The following is a 17,990-nucleotide window of genomic DNA, read 5'->3' as shown; positions in this document are numbered from 1 at the left end:
AAGGCAGGATTATAGCTCTGAGGTCCCCACTCCTCTAGGCTGAGTCACACACAGTCCTTCCACCCATACTTAATATAGGCTCTGTTGTCCAAGAACATGGATCGAAAACTGAGTCAGGCATTTGCCAATGAGTACACTTAATGTAAAAGTGTATTAAAATCAAAACAAAAAAAGGGGTTGGCTCTTTAAATAAAAAGAAACAGAGGTTCAGGTGCCCAATTTGGAACGCATTAAACAACTAGCTACTACCTCAAAGTCTGAGACTATTCAATAGTTTCAAGGTTTGGGAACACAAATCATCAAAATTCACAGATGTTCATATGCCTGGTTGGCAAAGGCTGCTCGCACTTTTTAATTCTTTTGCAATCTGTTTCCCATTTTATTTTTCCTTGAGCCTTGTTAGTTTTATCTGAATTGAAGCCATGCTTGAATTCAAGCCATTGTGCCTTTTTTGTTCTTTTTTTCTTTAAAAAACAAAACAAAACACTTTTATCTCTGCTTTAATATTGTAACTAACTACTGGGAACCATTCTAGAATTATGCTGGCAAATAGAACTTAAAACTAAAGAAGTCACATATTAATTAATTGTTTGGACAATTTAATGGACAAATTAGGTTTTGTGGGTCAAACATGATAACCCAATTATGTAGGATTTCCTTCGCATTTTCCAGGAAAAAAAAAAAAAAAAAAAAAAAAAAGGAAGAAGACTGCAATAGTTCATTTCATTCAACTACACCTTTTCATTTTCCTGGTCTGGGTATTTGTTCTGTCTGATGGTCAAGTTGTATAGAAATGATGTATTAAAAAGGAAAAGAAATCTTGACAGCTCACTACCCAATATTCAAGATAAATTAAATCTCTTTTCACAAAGTACTTTCAGCACTAAGCTTATCGGATCACTACTGTCTGAACACTTGCAAGACTGAGAGCCTCTGGCTACAAAGCAAAGTGTTTCCTGAAGTGATTAATGTCAGCCTGAGAGGAGAGAAAACAGTGTACCACTTACAACTAGAATAGAAAATAACAACATTATGCTCAGTTAGTGGTACTAATGCCTATTATAATTAATTTATGAGATACTCTAAAGATAGCAATCATATGTCATACTGAAGAAAAACTAGACCCTGGAAAGCTAGTTGTTTGTGCCATGATGGGAAGCAGATTATATTTGTGTATTAGTATGTTATTATCAGACATACACACACACAAACATACACAAAAAGTGCTCATCAAGCCTGATATTGAAATTACTGATTCAAATGTACCTGCAGTACAAGTAGAGAAGTCCAGAGAGCTGTAAAGAAGAATGGGCAGCCTGCGCCTTGATTGTAGTGGCCTCAAATCATAGATTCATAGAATTTATTATTAGGGTTGGAAGGGGCCTTAAAGATCATCCAGTTCCAACCCCCCTGCATGGGTAAGGACACCTCCCACGAGATCAGGTTGCTCAGAACCTCATCCAGCCTGACCTTGAAAACTTCCAGGAATGGGGCTTCCACCACCTTTCTGGGCAACCTGTTCCAGTGTCTTGCCACCCTTATGGTGAAGTTCTTCCTAACATCTAATCTGACTCTACCCACCTCTAGTTTTGATCCATTCCCCCTACTTCTGCCTCTCCTTGACATCCCAAAAAGTCCCTCACCAGTTTAATCCTTATGTGACAACCTCATTTTTGTCATAATGACTATAAATAGAGATCTTCTACCAAAACTACTTTAACAGGAGGTCACTTTTGACTCCTGGCTTATCAGCCAGCCCATACTGTGATTCAAGTTATGTCAAAGCATCCCCCTGTGCTCTGTCAGGGATTGTATTGTTCAATCAATATGCAGGATTGCACAGGAAGAGAACAATTGAACTAGATTTTAAAGGGAACTCACCAGTTGTGCTTCAGGTGTCTCAGCTGACTTTAGAGAAGCTCTTTCAGAACCGTATTTCCGAAATTTCCTTGTATTTAGCCTGGAGACCTGCTTACATGTGGTTAGTTACAATGTATGACAACAAATCCCAAATGTTGCCTAAATTTTGTAGGACTAAGTACTAATCTTCCACTGCCATGATCTACATACTTTGCAAAACAGACATAGGGTTCCCGGCAGTCTCCAAAATAAAGAATTGTAATTCTATAGGAAAACAAGGCAGTTTTATTTTAACCATATATTCTAATGCTTTGTTGCAAAGGTACATCACCTTCAATAAAAGAAAAGAGAACCTACAATAGCACATTACTTTGGATGGGAGAATTTTTTTCTTTATAGTTCCTACTACCATTATTTTGATTAGCACTGCAGGTGAACTCTGAGCATAAAATCAGATCCTTTGGGTGTAAATAAAACAGAAGATACACTCTGAGAGCATACTTAATTCCCTTTAAGCACCAATGGACTTTCTTCTTACAGGACCAGACTGAAGCTTCTCAAAAGTGTAAAGTGTATATTTATATATACACACATATAGATTGATATATATAGATCAGTCACAAAATGCACATAGTGTGGATGCTGAGTCTTTAACACCGAACATTTCAGTACATCTAGACATTAGGATTGACCCTGTAATTATATTTTAAAATATTTGAAAGTTACTCAGCCATTCTTATTAATTAAACAAGAGAAGCAGTATGATTTTCATCAAAGTGGAAAATGTAGAGAAGAAGGCATCAGCCACAGGCCAGGCCCTCAGCAGAACCTATCAGCTCATCTCCTGGAGAGCTGAGACCTCCATCAAGCAACTGGTAAGAGAAATCAGGTACCTCTATACAACAAGTTCAGCCTCTAGAAAGTGCAATTGTTTTTCCATGGCTTTAGTCACCTCACTTTTCCTTCTACACAGCCAGGAGGAACCGTGTTTGCAGATGGAGGTCTCTGGCTGAGAACCTCCAGGAACCAACTTCTAAAATAAAACACAATTGAAATCAGAGCTGGACCCTGTCCATTTGCACACCGCATATGCTTCTCAGAAGCACTCATCAGGACTCTCAAGCAGCTGTTATAGCTGACCGGATCTCAGCACTCTCTGTCACTCCACTTTCTTTCACCTTCCTCCCTCTTTCACTCCTGCTTTTATCCATTGGTTCACACTCCTTCAGCACGTTAGTCTTTCCTGAGCTGATTCACATTGCTAACCCAGTGGGAAATCCTTTTTTTCCCCTAGGGTAGGTGAGAGACTAAGATAATGCTCTGCAGGATGACTGAATTAAACCAACTTATGGGAAATGCAAGGGACAAAAACAAAGGGAGGACAGTGAAAGTACATAGCCAAGACAGACATCAAGAGGAAGAAGCCCTCCTGCAGCAGCTCTCACATTAGGTCACCTGTAAGACACTGTTTCAGCCCAGTTACCCTCAACCCCCACACCTTTCAGAGCATTTCACAACTGGAAACTCTATCTCACAGCTCCAACAAGCAAGGTATTGCAAGCAAGGTTCCTGTGCTCCAGGACTGTGCTATCACAGGGGTCCTGATAAACCACTGACTGCCTCAACTTCTCAATACCAGTCTGATCCACCAGCAGACAGAGGGTGACTTACCCTCCACCTCAATCCACCCTCATTTACATCTCATTTGCTGGCTCTACCCTTAGACGTTATAACTCCTCTGTAATCTACATTGTATATTCATTCCCCTTGGGGCACTATGGGACTCAAAAACTTCTCAGTTCAATTAATGGATCAACTGACATTACAAAGCACAGAAGCCTAGGCCTTTCATTATCAGCCTGGGTATTTCTAGTACTAAGAAAACTTTACACAGTGTGTGCTGAGATAATTGCTGTAAAAGCTACATGGATAGTATTGCTGCTGTGTTATTTCAGAGATGCTTTTGTGTTTCCTCCAATTCCAAAATGAATATTTTGTTGTATTTCTCCACAGTGTCAAATATTTAGAAGATAGAATGAAGGATCATCAGCTCTGGTGATGCAGCTTTTGTAAAACAACTCAGTTGGCTTGTCTACACTGGAAATTTGTATTAATATAAGCTGAATATTAACACAGACTGATGGAGTCTCCTGCTAGATAATCCTGTTCTCATGCAAATACCTTTCTCTAGTTTTAGTTTATTCTATTTTAGAAATATAATATCCTTCCAATAATATCAATATTTTTTTGAGACAGAAGGAACTGCTCTTTAAATCCATATAACTACAGAAATTTAATCATTACAATGTGATCAGTAAGACTTCCCAGTGTGTACAAAACCCAAGCTGCCCAAACAGGTTTCTCTCTGGTACCAAGCAGAAACCCCTAGGTGAACATGCCTGAACCCTAAGGAAAATTAGACTAACAAGAGTGACAACATTTTTGCCTTCTTAAAATTAACTTTGCAATCACATAAGCCTTTTTATGCAGAGGTATCTAAGTATCCAGGTTATTTCAATACTATGAAAACTTCCAAATGTGGAAATCCAGGTTATTTCTCTATAAAACTGGAGAGAAGAAGTCTTATTTTTATCTACTTGCTTAACTTTCCATCCTCTGACCTCTGACAGTCCCTGATTGAGTAGAGAGCAATTGGGATAAGAAAGAGGAGGCTGTTTGAACACCCAGCTTTCAACACTGAGGTTATCTTGAGTGCCAAATAGACAAACTTTCAGAAATAAATAGGTTTTCTTACCTTACGAGATAACAGCTTTATTACAAACCTACAAACAGGGGCTAGCCAATATCTTTCTTTAAGAAAGAAGCAATTTTCCTTGACTATGAAGAGCTGCTAGGAGCAGTATGTGTGTTCAACTCTGTTTTTAAGAGGATGTTGGGAAACTGGAGTAAAGGAAGCAGAGAATCTCAAAAGTAATAATAATAAAAAAATACAGCTGTGAGTTACTCTGAGTGAGTAGTTCTGGAAGCTAAAACACTTTCTTATCTAGTTGAGAAAGGCAAATCAAGAAGAAATAGGTAAAACATGAAGCCAGATATACTCAAAGTAGTCTAACAACATGGTTTGCTAACTTCTAGAACTAGGGACTAACTACTAGCTTTAGAACCTACTAAAGGAAGGGTAGATTCTCCTCTCCCCAGGCTTTTGAATCAAGCCTGAATGCCTTTCTTGAACTCCAAAAGGTATTCAACACAGCCAAGCATCAGTGTACAAGTAAAATTCAGTGGCCTGAGTGGGATTAGTTCAGAAATTCAGTGATCTTTCCCAAACTCTACAGAACTGTGACTGACACCAACTAAATTAGAAGCAGGATCAGGCTGCATAAGTTCATTAACTTAGTGAAAAGAGATCTAATGAATAAGTAACTCCACAAACGCCCAGCACAATGATTTCTATTTGCATCCTCAAAGGCTCCTCACTCCAGCTGCTTGTCAGGCAAACGAAGCCTGTCATTCACTCCTTTGTAACTCTACCCATTGTCCAAACCCCCTTTTCTTCTACAGAGAAACCCCTTATTTTGTTCTTATGGAGAAACCTTTAAGAGCTGAGAGAGAGAAAGGGAGCCTTTAGCTCAAAACAAAAGGAAATAAAGCTTCTGCCAGCAGGAGGCTAACAAGCAAATGACAATTTCTGTCTCTAGAGTCTGAGCACAGTGTCAAGCCCTATGTCAGCTCGCTGCCCTGCCAGCCTTCCACAATGGGTCAAGATTTCTACTTGGGAGAACAAAAACCATCCTCCTCCAGAAAGCCGTCTCGGCCCGCTGCCAGGCACAGTATTCCCTGGCAAGGGCCTTCAGCATGGTACCGTTCCGCACCCCTGTAGCTGGTTGATGGCCTAAATAACAGCAAATTATAGCTGTGTTGAAATAATCAACTACCAATAACAGCAGAAGCAGAGCATTAAGACATGCCGTGTGGACTCTGTTTATCATTTAATGTTCTATATTAATCATAATTATATTGTAAAATAATGTAAAGTCTGTGCCAGAAGAAAACATTACTTGAATTTTTTCAGCACGTTACAAACCTAGAGAAGACCAGGGTGTTGGGTGGCTGCACTAAGGCAAGTCACTTTATGTCAGACTGCAGGCATGTATGTAAGCCAGCTGCGGGCAACTGCTCTTGATTGAGAGCAGGGAGAAGACGGGAGAAATCATTTCTCTGCAGAACAGCTCTATAAAATCCACTACAGCAAAGGCAAGAAGGAATCTTCTCCCATTGAAAACACAGAAAAAAGAGGATTTAAAAAAAAAAAAAAAAGTTAATTCAATCACAGGATGGAAGAGCACAGAAAGCAACACTAAAACATGGACCCTCCTGTACCCTTTAAATGCATCACACGAGATAAAAGACCATAAGGAAGTAAATGCACTGCAGTTGAGACAACACACCAAGATCTGGCTCAGAGCACAGAGAAAGGTCACAGTGCCTGTAACTCAGCAGCTATAGCATTCAGGACTCTTTCTGAGAAACCATAATCCAGAGTCGTTCTGAGTTGCCTTCTTTCAGCATCAGTTGTTCTAATGACTGCCTGTTCCCTTTAAGTTTTCGAATTCCTAGACAACCACATTTGTAACAGAAGAGAATGGTTGCAGAATGAGTGGTGTGGAAAGTCTGTCCCATTTACTGCGTACAAAATGCTGTGGTAGATGCAGCTTGAATTCTGATACTACATTGCTGGGAAGTCATCTTCAGTGACTGACGTTGCTAGTTTCAAAGGAAGCATGAATTCTGCCAAACTCATGTAAGAAGGAACCTCCTATTAACTTCCAAGGGGATTGCAAACTTTGATACTCAGACCTCAGAGAAAAAAATTAAGGGAAAAAAAAAGCCGTCAAGAGATGCTACAGTTATGTTCAACAAAGTGAACCAAGCAAGAGTTCCTCCTTTACATGTTCCAACAAACAGACTTTTTATTTTTACATAGTGTTTTAAGACATACTTCATAATCATTCTTTGATACAAATAATTCCCTTTCTGCCTGTGCAAGGCAGTAAATAAAATAATAGCCCTTTTTGTGATAAGAGCCTTCAAAAAGAGCAAGAACTGTTCTTTTTTATGGAACTGACCTCTTAATGAGTAAAAACAAAAACATAATTTATTATAAGTGATCATCTGCCAACAGCCCCCGTGCCTGTTACCAATTACACACTTCATGTTCTCCCTCCAAAAAGGCTTTGTACTCTTTCCCACTCATTAGAAGATGGCTATTGTAAATAGAATTTCCAACATTAATATTAAATATGGAAAAAAAAATAGTAATGCTAAAAACAGGTTATGGCTGTAAGGCAAATTAACAAAACCCAGGAAATTTGTAAATTAAACCCAGCCCTTTTTTCCAGGCTGTTGTGAAAACAAACATGTGGGAGTTAACAAGGTGCCCAGGGTCAGTGCAAAGCCTGCCCTTCCTGGCTTATGTCAGACAGTGTCAAAACATCAACCTGACCTAAACACAGATTTGCTGGGTTTCAAAATGGCCTTGCTTGCAGGGAAGAGGGAAAGGTGCACCAGCCTTCAGCTTGTTGCTCTCTCAGCTTCAAGGAGGGATGCTGCATGGCCAAGGTGCCTGCCCTGGCTCCCAGAGTTGGAGGGCATACCCCAATGGTGATCCACCACCTCCCACAGTGGACACCTGGGTAGTGAATAGTCTCATTTCTTTGCCTTTCCTTTACAGAAAGAAAACAAAGAGCTTTATTGCAGGCATACCAAAATTCCCCTTGTGTTCACCTCAAAAGCTCTTTCAGGCAGGATGGAGGGGTACAGGCTAGGTTTGAAGGTCCATACTGCTGAAGTGTCCAAGGGTGCAGGGCTTGATAGGGCAGAAGGGCTGCTGGAGCTGTGGCACTCATGCAGCCCGTTATGTGCAGCACCAGAGCTGCACAAGGGCCAAACCTCCCCTGTTCTTCCCTAGCAGGAGGGATTTGGGCACATACCACCCCTCAAGCTGGAGCATAGCTCTTCCACTCAGCAGCAGCCTGCGCATCCCCACAGGCTCAAGAAGTTGTCCCCAGCCAACAAAGTAGGCTCACCCACCCAGTCCCTTGACAGCCCTAGCAGCATGTGAGTTAGCTCAAGGAGGCAGCCAGAGGGTGAATGACATGAAAAATTCTCATTCCATTCTAAAAGTTAAATTACTTTGATGAACACTGACTTGACAGTAAATATCACAGTAGATTTTCACAATAGGCAAAAAGACCAACTTGGGGTGGGGAGAGGGAGGCATGTATCAGGAGGAAAGGACAGGAACTTACCTATAACTGTTGCTGCTTTTGTAGGAATATATTTTTCTTGTTCCCATATGGATATGTGTAATATCAGTGGGCCCCAGTAGTCGCTTCTACATCAAGAAGATGGCAGCTAATCTTTGCATTGTTCATGAGAGGGGAGGAAAAATATCTTGGCCTAAATCCTCTTCTTTTAATCAACTTGTTGGGGGAAAAAAATGTAGTATTGTAACTAGTAGCTTTTTTAAACTAGGTTAATTAAATGGCTTCAAACTGCTTATCATTAAAAACAAACTGTTCATAGTTGTATTTAAACTGATTCCTGCCACTTTAAGTTAAATTGAAAAGAGGCCGAATCAAGCTGTGCTCAGGCTGTCAGTGCAACTTTTTGGACTATTTCAGCTAACACACACCTTCTCCTAACCCAGTGCAGAGCTCACCGAGAATACCCACAGGACACAATAAATATTTAATTTCATGACAAATACTTTATCTGTCTCAGGAGGCTGACAGGAATACAGCTGGTCAGCTGAGCACAAGCTGAGAGAAAACAGGTGACTCAAGCCCATACTCAAGTGTGAGCTTACTATTCCATGACGTCCAGTTTTTGAAGGAATACATCTTTTATAACTTAGGAGAATAAGGAGGAACTTGCTTATGGAATTATATGTTCCCATCTTCTAATTAGAAGGAGAGTAATTGTGTCATTGCAGTGTCTTTTATAGAGATTTTAATAATTTATTCGATTTTCAAGACAAATACAATTAAATTGTATAACTTTTGTTCATCTGTCAACCAAAACAGGACACTTCTTTTTTCCTTGTTTGCACTAGGCATTTTCCTTCACTTTAACACTTTATTTAATGGTGCATTTTGGCACCTTTTTTGTTTGGTCGTTTGTTTGTTTTCGCGAAGCTGGGGGGGGGGGAGGAAATATATTCATTTATTAAGCTTCAAAGTTTAAAATATTAAGCTTCGAAAGTTACAAAATGGAAAATTGGAGGTTTTCTGAAGTTTTTCTTCCGTTTTGTTTGGTTGAGGGTTTTTTCTTTTTACCCTGTTGTCCTCAGAAGCAACGCAAAAATACGGGGTTTTTAGCTAACTTTTATCCATTTTATTGTTGCTTTTCCGCAAAAATAAAGAAGTAAAACAACTAAAATACCTTAATAATTTACTCATGGCCTGGGGACTTTTTTTTTTCCTGGTATTTTAGGTAAGAAAAAGAAAGTCGCCTCTACTTTAGACTCAGAGTTCAAATTACAGACAGTATAATCTAGGAGCAAACTACATCAAAGCTGAGACTTCAATGAATTCCAGAGTTATTTATTAAAATGCAAGTTTCTCACTGGCAAGCTACCACTAAAGAGTTTCAAGAGGACCATGGAAGCAACGAGGGGAATTCCATTATTCCCACCCTCCAACCTCTTCTCTTGGGCACAGGACCAATACTAAGAAAATGAAACAGTCACCAAATATAGCACAAAGGGCTTTTTCCTCCTTAATTACCTTTAACATTCCCAGCCGAGCACGGAGACCCCACACAGGCTTTTTATGCTACGTATTACCACCGGTTCAGCTGAGTGATGAACCTCAGAAAATAAAAGCTTCATAATGGAGCTGCTGACACAGCAAAGAGCTGCCCCGTACAACGAAATGGTTTCAGAGCGGCAGATTCACTCCATCGTTTTGGGCGGAGGCTTTTCTCCCTTTGAAAAGCCTGTCTTTTGCGTTGCTCACACTGCTACAGGCTGCTCCCTGCCAGACTGTTTGCTACTCTTTGGAGGCTTCTGCTGCTTCCTACATCAAATGGAATTTGCCTTCATGTAATTATTTGTTCTGGGAGCTTTGATCTCCACTTCCCTTGTAACTGCAATGTAGTCACACTTTGAACTACAAGAAAGTGCCAATTTAAGGCTCTTGCTGCAAACATCATAATGGTTAATCCTAACAAAAAGGTGTTAATTGGTCTCCTGGTGATTCTAAGCCGCAGTCACAATAGGTTCTTGTATTTGTTTACCACCTCTGTATTTCCTCCTCATCCCAGTAAAAGTGCATTAGATCTGATAACCTTCTAGACAGGCTTCTCGTTTTCCAGCTCGCGTAGCGATTTAGGGCAAGTCTCACGGGGATGATTCCCGGAGGAGCGGTTCTGGCCCGACACGAAGTGACCACAGGCTGCCGGCTTCGCCTCAGCCCTCCGAAGCTGCCTACTCACGGGTCAGAGGCAGAAGCTTAGATGACTCCAAAACTCTTTCGGAAGCACAATAGAGCCTCTGTATGAGATGAAAGCTGTTTCTTCATATAATACGTTCACTCAAACCTTTGGCCCTGACAGAGATTTCATAGAGCTGTGGAGAAGCATTATTCTGTTCCATTGGATCCATCTCCTGCTCGGCAGTCCAAGAAACTTAAACCGAAAAAATACCTAAATTGACCTGGCTCATAATAATGAAAATTGCTCATCATTTTGGACTCTGGTGTTATTTTTTCAAGAGATTCTTTATTGTTAAAGTAGTTCTTTTTACAACAAAGCCCCGATAGAAAACGCCTTCCCAACAGAAAACCAAACTACAGAACCTTCTCCTCGAGGCGGGGTGGTGTATTTTATTTGTATATATGGAGCATACTGTGCTTTTAAACATTCGATGTGCAAACATTAATAAACATTGGATAAACATTATCCAATGGAAAATAAGGCACATTTGTTTTTTGTCTCACACAAACAGGATCCTTACTTTTAAAATAGTGGGAAACATTCTGGTCACAGTCAGATACACCGTCTCTCTCTCTCTTCTAAAAAAAAAAAAAAAAAAAAAAAAAAAAAAGTGACATGTTTGAGTGAAGACCCTGGAACTGATTTTGTCAGGCCCTGGGGCTTTTCCTCAGTCGAATGACAAAAGGGTCAGACCGAACTGCAATTTCGGTGCTCAGCTTGCATATTCCTGGAGTGCAGAGGAGAGTAGGCTGTTCAACAAAAGATTACCCAAGGTAAACATGGGAATGGCGAAGGACACCAACATCCCACCACGCTATTCTGACATCCTAGGAATGCTTCATCAGGCTTACTGAAGAGCAAAATGGCAGCTCTTCCTCCCACTTTCCCGTTTGGTATTCTCACAGGCAATTCAAATATTTTTGTTTACTTCTGCTGGGCCAGCCCTTCCTACTGATCACCTCTCCCTAGGTGAGGTTTCCTGTTGTCCTCTTCCTGTGATTAGAGCACTCCAGAGTCAAACACTTCAAAAGTCCTGCTGAAAACGCCAGGAGAGCCCCGGCTGGCTGTGTATAACTCTTGAACCCAGACTGAACTCCCGATTCCTCCTGGTGGGTGGGGCTGTAGATTTACCTGCAGCACCATCGTTGTCAAGGTGCATCCCTGTGAATAGCTCTCTTGGAGACCCACGCAGCTTTCCCCCAGAGAACCTGCCCTCTCTCCCAGCCCTGAATGGAGGGGCCGCTCTGCCCAGGAATGGTCCATATTCCCCCAAACAAGGGCTGCCCTTCCTCTCTCACCCCGAGAAAAGCAAGACAAATCTCTCTTCCCTGAAATATCTCTGTGGACAATTCATGCTACACAATTCCTCCCTGGTGCTCTCCTGCACGCATAATACCTTCAAGCCTGTTGAAGATCAGATAAAATTGTATCTTCATGACCAGTTCAGATTGCCTCATAAGCTCAGAAATTCAGAAAGGGAATATTGATTATAAGAGAAGAAGCAGTGGCCAGCAAACCTGCCGGGAATAGGGTGACCTATGTACAGGATCCAGGCTGAGGGAGAGGAAATCTTTTTTCTTGCTCAGCCGCAAGCAAGAAGCTTGCTTTCCGGGTGCTCTACATATTCAAACCAGGAGCGTTTAGTGATTCTTTTCTACGAGTACATGCTTTAACGAGTTGCTACTCACATGCACACACGCACAATTGCAAGCTTCTGTCACAGATTTATAGCAAGATGGCAGCCCTGAAATGAGAACACAGCTAAGAGGGTGCATGTTGGGAAACGTTTTTCTTTTTCATGTTTCTTTTGCATGAGTTCCTGCAATCTCCTGAATACAATCCAGACTTTTGGCAGCTGCAAGCTGTGGTCTGAGGTGCTGATAAATTTATTTTGTAAAGTATCTGCAGTATTCTCATTTCATCACAATGCCTCTGGTGAGCGAGGGGAAGGGGCAAAGATATCTCCAGTTTCCCAGAGATGTTACAATTTAGAGCCTATGCATTTCACATCTGGGGAAGCTGACAGCCACTCTAAAAAGGTTTTTTTTCTCACAGTTTAACTTGAATCTCTGCCTTCCTTTTCTGGCTTCTACAGACTGTTTTGTGCTTTTTGTTCGTGTTTTGTGGGGTTTTTTGTTGTTGTTGTTGTTGTTTTGGTTTGTTTGATTTTTAATCTACTGCCACTAAATAACTAAACATTGCTAAAATTTTGTTATGTGCCAGCTGTCTTATTTTGTTTGTTTGTTTGTTTGTTTGTTTGTTTGTTTGTTTCAGGGTTTCTTTTGGTGCTATTTCTTCTAATTTGCTGTCAAATTAAAAATAACCTTTTAGAACACACTACGCAATATCATCCCAGTTCTCCTGTTCCCAGGTTATTTACAGCCCCACCTTCCTAGGAAAACAAGGGGCTTTACAACAGCAACTTAATACAATAAATCTAATCCTAATCATAAATCACACTTTAAAGTTACATTTCAGGATTATGTATGTTTAGCAATGGGTCTGGGTGTTGAAAAAATAAATAAATAAATGAAAAAGCTTGCTATGACAGATGACAAGCTGAAGTTTAACGCCTTTGATTTCAAAGTGCAATTCATAGCTGGGAGAACAGGTCTCTACTGTATCTTACATAAACTTCCCCTTGCAAGTTAAGTGTCTGCACAAAGTCAATCACAGCATTTTTATTTTTTTTTTCTCACCTGGGCACTTCATGTTGTATGCTTGAAGCCCACAGCTCATATTACAGTGTTAACAAGCAGGAGGGGGCATTAAAATTACATACTACCTGGAGTAGGGAGGAAGAGACTGAGACAAGTTTTTTGCTATTGTAACTCTGTCAAAGCTAGCAGAGAGTTTTACTTGTAGTTGGGGCTTGAAACCAGGTGGTTTTCTTTGCTGAAGAGCAGCGTTTCTGGTAGCAATGCTCCATCCTCAGCTTCTTTGCTTGTTGTACTCTACCTTATAAAAAATAATCCAAGGGAATCATATGTTTTATAGCTGCCTGTAGCATAGGTAAGCACTTTGCAGTCTTTGATAGATTCATCCTCCCAGGACATGTACAAAGGTAGGAATTTGAAGCAGGAAACTAAGACTCAGAGAGAGTAAATAGTAGTTCAGTGTCGCTCAGAAAGCTTGTGGGAAAACAGTCCTTGTGTGGGATCTGTTCAGCATTAAATGCACACATAAATCAGACCCTATTCTCACTCCTCTTTGCAGGACTTCCAGTCTCAAACAGCAGTAAAATTACTTTGTATAAAAACATTTTTCTTAACCTTAGTTATAATTATTGATATCTCATATTCTAAGTCAATCTGGAGCAAAACTCCTCACCCAAATCAATGGTAAACTAGAGCATAACCACTTACAAAGGCAATGGCAATACCTTCAAATTCTTTGCAGTGCTGTTGCACTACGTGTAATTTAGACAGTGACAGGTATGGCACGTATCTGTGGAAAACATTCCCCTGTGATCTTTTACTCACTTGCCCTTGATTTACTGATTTTCCCTACACAATACTATAGATCTCAAATATAGGTTGCTCTCAGACTGCAGCCAGCCCACCTCACCTACATCCCCAGGGTCTCCCAACTTCTCTACCTAGACTATACCGTAATCCCCTCAATTCATCCCCACATCTCCTGCCTCCTACAGCAACGGCCTCAGCTATCTCTCTTTCACCTGTGCTCCCTACAGTATCTTCAAGCTCCTTCCCCGCTACCCTCCTGCAACCCCAGCCCCACCCCTCAGCCCCAGTTCCACATCATACATTCAACTGGCAATCTGTGGATTCACTCCTCCTTTGACTGAATTGCTTATGGGGAAGAAAGACCATCCAGCAATAATGGGCAGTGAACCCTTTTTCTACCTGTTGACAATAAGTTTTGATTCAAAACTTACCACAGACCATGTAAGGATCACCTATCCACCCCACCCCTGTATCAATCTAAAGGTGAATGCATGCTGCCCTTGCCAAAATGAGGTGGCTGTTTTATTTCCTATTATCATCTTCCCCACTTCTAAATCCCCAGTAACAGGGTGCTGATGTATCCCAGAAGGGATATTGAATATTTTATTGACAGAGAACTGGTTCCTGTAGTTACTATCTGCAAAAGTCTTCCCCCCAGGGCTCACACAAGGGGGAAGTGTGTCCTTTCCTACACTATCCCAGCTGAGAACAATGCTGGGGAAACCCACCACTTGCAGGGAGGCTCACAGATCTCTCTTTTCATCTCTGACAGATTTGCTTGTCTTGGACAAGGAACAAAAACGCATGCTTAAGATGAGCATTCCTAACTCATTATCAGGCCTTTAGGAAGGTGTCAGCAGCATTATCTAAAAATAGCTCAGGTACCCATGAGAAAAATGTTACCTGCCAAGCTGTGAGCAAGCTGGACAGGCTATTGCTCAACCAGCCTCTAACAGCTAGTCTGAGAGGTGAGCACTGCCACACCTCAGAGGTTTGCAAATGAACTCCTTGAAGAGGAGGCATTTGAAGTGAATTTGTTAGGGTAAATACTTGTATTTGTTACTGGGATAGCCATCTGTGCACAGTCATCTTTAAGTTCTTAATCTTCAAGGCTCTCCGTGGCCCATTGCATCTGCACTAGATTCTACATCTAACTGCAAATATTTCAGTTTAACAATGGTCTTCAGTACAACACATGCCATGTAACAAGTACCATTTGGACAAAGTAATGCTGCCTCATTGACCTCAACAGCACTCTCATCCCTCCAGTCATGCCAATTCACTGCCTCCTTTCAATTCTGCCATAACTCATAAGTGTAGGCAAGGCACTAGACATGGCTTTCTAGTGAATCAAATTTCTCCCAAGTATTCCTCTTTTTCATATAAATCCCAAGCCTTCAACAGCCCAAGCAAACCTATAAGTAGTCAATGTTCTAGCTTGCCATCTTTTCCAAGACCATATGCAACTTGCTTTGTTTCTCTCGATCATTCAAGACTGCACACTTCTTGGACAAAAACTGTCTTTTTTCATGGCTCATGCAGCTATATATACATGGCTATACCAGCAATGCTGAAGGATGTAGTTTACAAAACATTTTCTTCTTGCCAAAGCTGGTTTAGAAGGTCTCGTTCAGCCCTCCCTAGAGCTGCCTGTTTCTTTGCTGTGCCACAGCCTTGTATGCGCTCAGTCATAAGATGCACTCCTATCTGCAACCTAGTTTGCAACATGTCCCATGAGAACTTCCCATCAGCGTCAGTGAAAGGAGGGTGGTGGCTGCAGGGGTGGGTGGAAAAGGATGGATGGATGGATGGATGGATGGATGGATGGATGGATGGATGGATGAGGAGAAAGAGAGATTTCTCAAGATGACTTTGTTGTTGAAGAAAACATATGGAATGACATTTCTGGATGAGAAAGATTTTTCTTATCTGCCCTCTTGGCAATTATCACCCCTCCCATATCCATAATGTGAGCCAGCACAGCTACACAAACGTGTGAGATTGCAGAATAATCAGTTTAACTACTGCTAAAGGCCTCAGATCAGAACAATTCTTAGGATATCTGTCTGATAAGAGGGGAGATTTTACAGCTCTTTCCAGACTGCCATTGCCAAGCATGCAGTTTGAACACTGTCTGACTTTTTGAGACAAAGTGCTTCTACACGTACCTTCATGCTGCACTACAAAGTCACACTCAGGTGATACACCAGCTGTGTTCTGCGCAAAGAAATTGCCCCAAGGTGACAAAATCCGCTCAGGTAGTATCACCAGATTTATTCAGAATTGGCTAATGGTGACTTTAAACAGACTAAAAACCAGGTACAGTGCCTCTGTCCAGTCCCCCTGCATGTTCTTCAGCCACACCAGAAGAGCAAGTCTTAACTCAGCTGGTGTCCTAAAGCCCCACATGAAAGTCTATTTGAAGATGCAGTTTGTACACATAGTCCCCCAATGGGCCTCCAGCAGAGGTGTTATACTGCACATTTGACTGTGCCAATTCCACCTCCTAAGCACATCAGATTTACTCTGCTTGCATTAACCAACTGTGCAGATCATGAGCAATATCTACAGGAGTCTCAGGTGACAAAGTGCCCTTGCTTATGTTCATATCTGGGGACTATATCACAGAAACATGGAAGTTCCGTGCAAGTGCTTCTGTCCCAACTTTCCCCAGCCCTCTCCTGTATATAGTGTTCATGTCCACTACTAAAGAAAAAGCATTTGAAAGGCACAAACTCTTCAACTTAAATGTAACCAGGCAGTGGGCTGCTGGACCATATTCATTTGTTCTCCTAGTCTCGGGTAGGATTCTTTGGTTGTGTCCAGGTAGCTTTGTGTTTTCTAGGAGATTAAAGGATATAAAATAAAAACATGGGCCACCAAGGGACTGTGGAGATTTCACAGACCACATGAATTAGTGTTGCTTCATGAGTACTGTAATCTCTTGGTCTGATTATCAGAGAAAGCAAAATGTATAGGAAAAGAATGAAACATTTTTGTCATTCTTTAGGCAGAAATGACATAAGAGAAGAGCTTTATTGTTATTAGCTACGTTACCTTTTTAAATATATAGTTCAGTTAATTCCAGGGAATCAGTGGCAAGACATCTATTGATTTTAGTGGAGCTAGGAATTAAAGCTTTCAACAAAAACCAGTATGCTCATCTTCAGACTCTGTTTTGACCTGAAGTTATAGTACCCAAAATATGTGGGATAGACAAAGCTGAAGACAGAACAGAATTAAAATGAACAAAGTTCTAGACTGAGTAAGTCTCAGACTCATGGAGTTTTTCTGAGAACATAAGCCATGCATTACAAAACTTGCATCATTAAAAGTAAAACTGTATATCAGAAAAGGAAAGAAAAGTTACAATTAGTAGTAAACTTCCATTTTTGCTACCTACATAATCCATAATCCTGCTGAATCACATGTTTACTGGCAGGTTAACTATGAGCTTTAAGTACAAAAAAGCTGCATTAAAAAAACAAATGCAAAAAAAACCCTCCGCTGTGTAAAAAATACACTGACTGAGACTCCTCTATTGTGGCAGAAATTGGTGGGGACATCCCAATAGAGTTATTTGACATGAGGAGCTGAGATAGCACAGTGATATAAATGCCAGAGCACAATTGTTACCAACTCTTGGCCCTTTGTAGAACCAAGATTATTAGGGATTAATGCATGAGTCTGATTGCTTACACAGAGAGCTGCACAAACAGACAGGAAAAGAGTATTTCAAGATAATAGGCATTTACTAGATCAGAACAAGAAAGGAAGGTACTCACACCTAAATGATAAAACATAGTAGGAGATCATATATAGAGAAAAAGTTTTCTGAGAAAGTTTCAAGAGAGGCAATCATGTGGATAAAACAAATATTAGGGAAATAGTCTCACTCAGCAGATAATGAAGTGACAGGGCCAGAAAAGGAACAAAGGCCCCATGGAACATAAGTTTTTTATCAGCTCATTCAGAACACAGGACAGTAAGGAGTCCCTTCCAAAATAAGCAATTCTTACACTAACATTGAAGGGATAAGATACAGTAAAATAAAAATATATGGTAATGGAAAGAGTATATAAAAAGCAACATGGCTGAAGGTAATGACTGCTGAGTAGATAAGCCACTTCCAAGAAACATTATGAAAGATTCCAGCAGCATTATAGTACTCCATAGATTAAAAATTGCAGTCTGTCATACTTAAAA

This window comes from Apus apus, chromosome Z (assembly GCF_020740795.1).
Source record: "Apus apus isolate bApuApu2 chromosome Z, bApuApu2.pri.cur, whole genome shotgun sequence".
Lineage (NCBI taxonomy): Eukaryota > Metazoa > Chordata > Aves > Apodiformes > Apodidae > Apus > Apus apus.
This window is presented reverse-complemented; position numbering follows the sequence as displayed.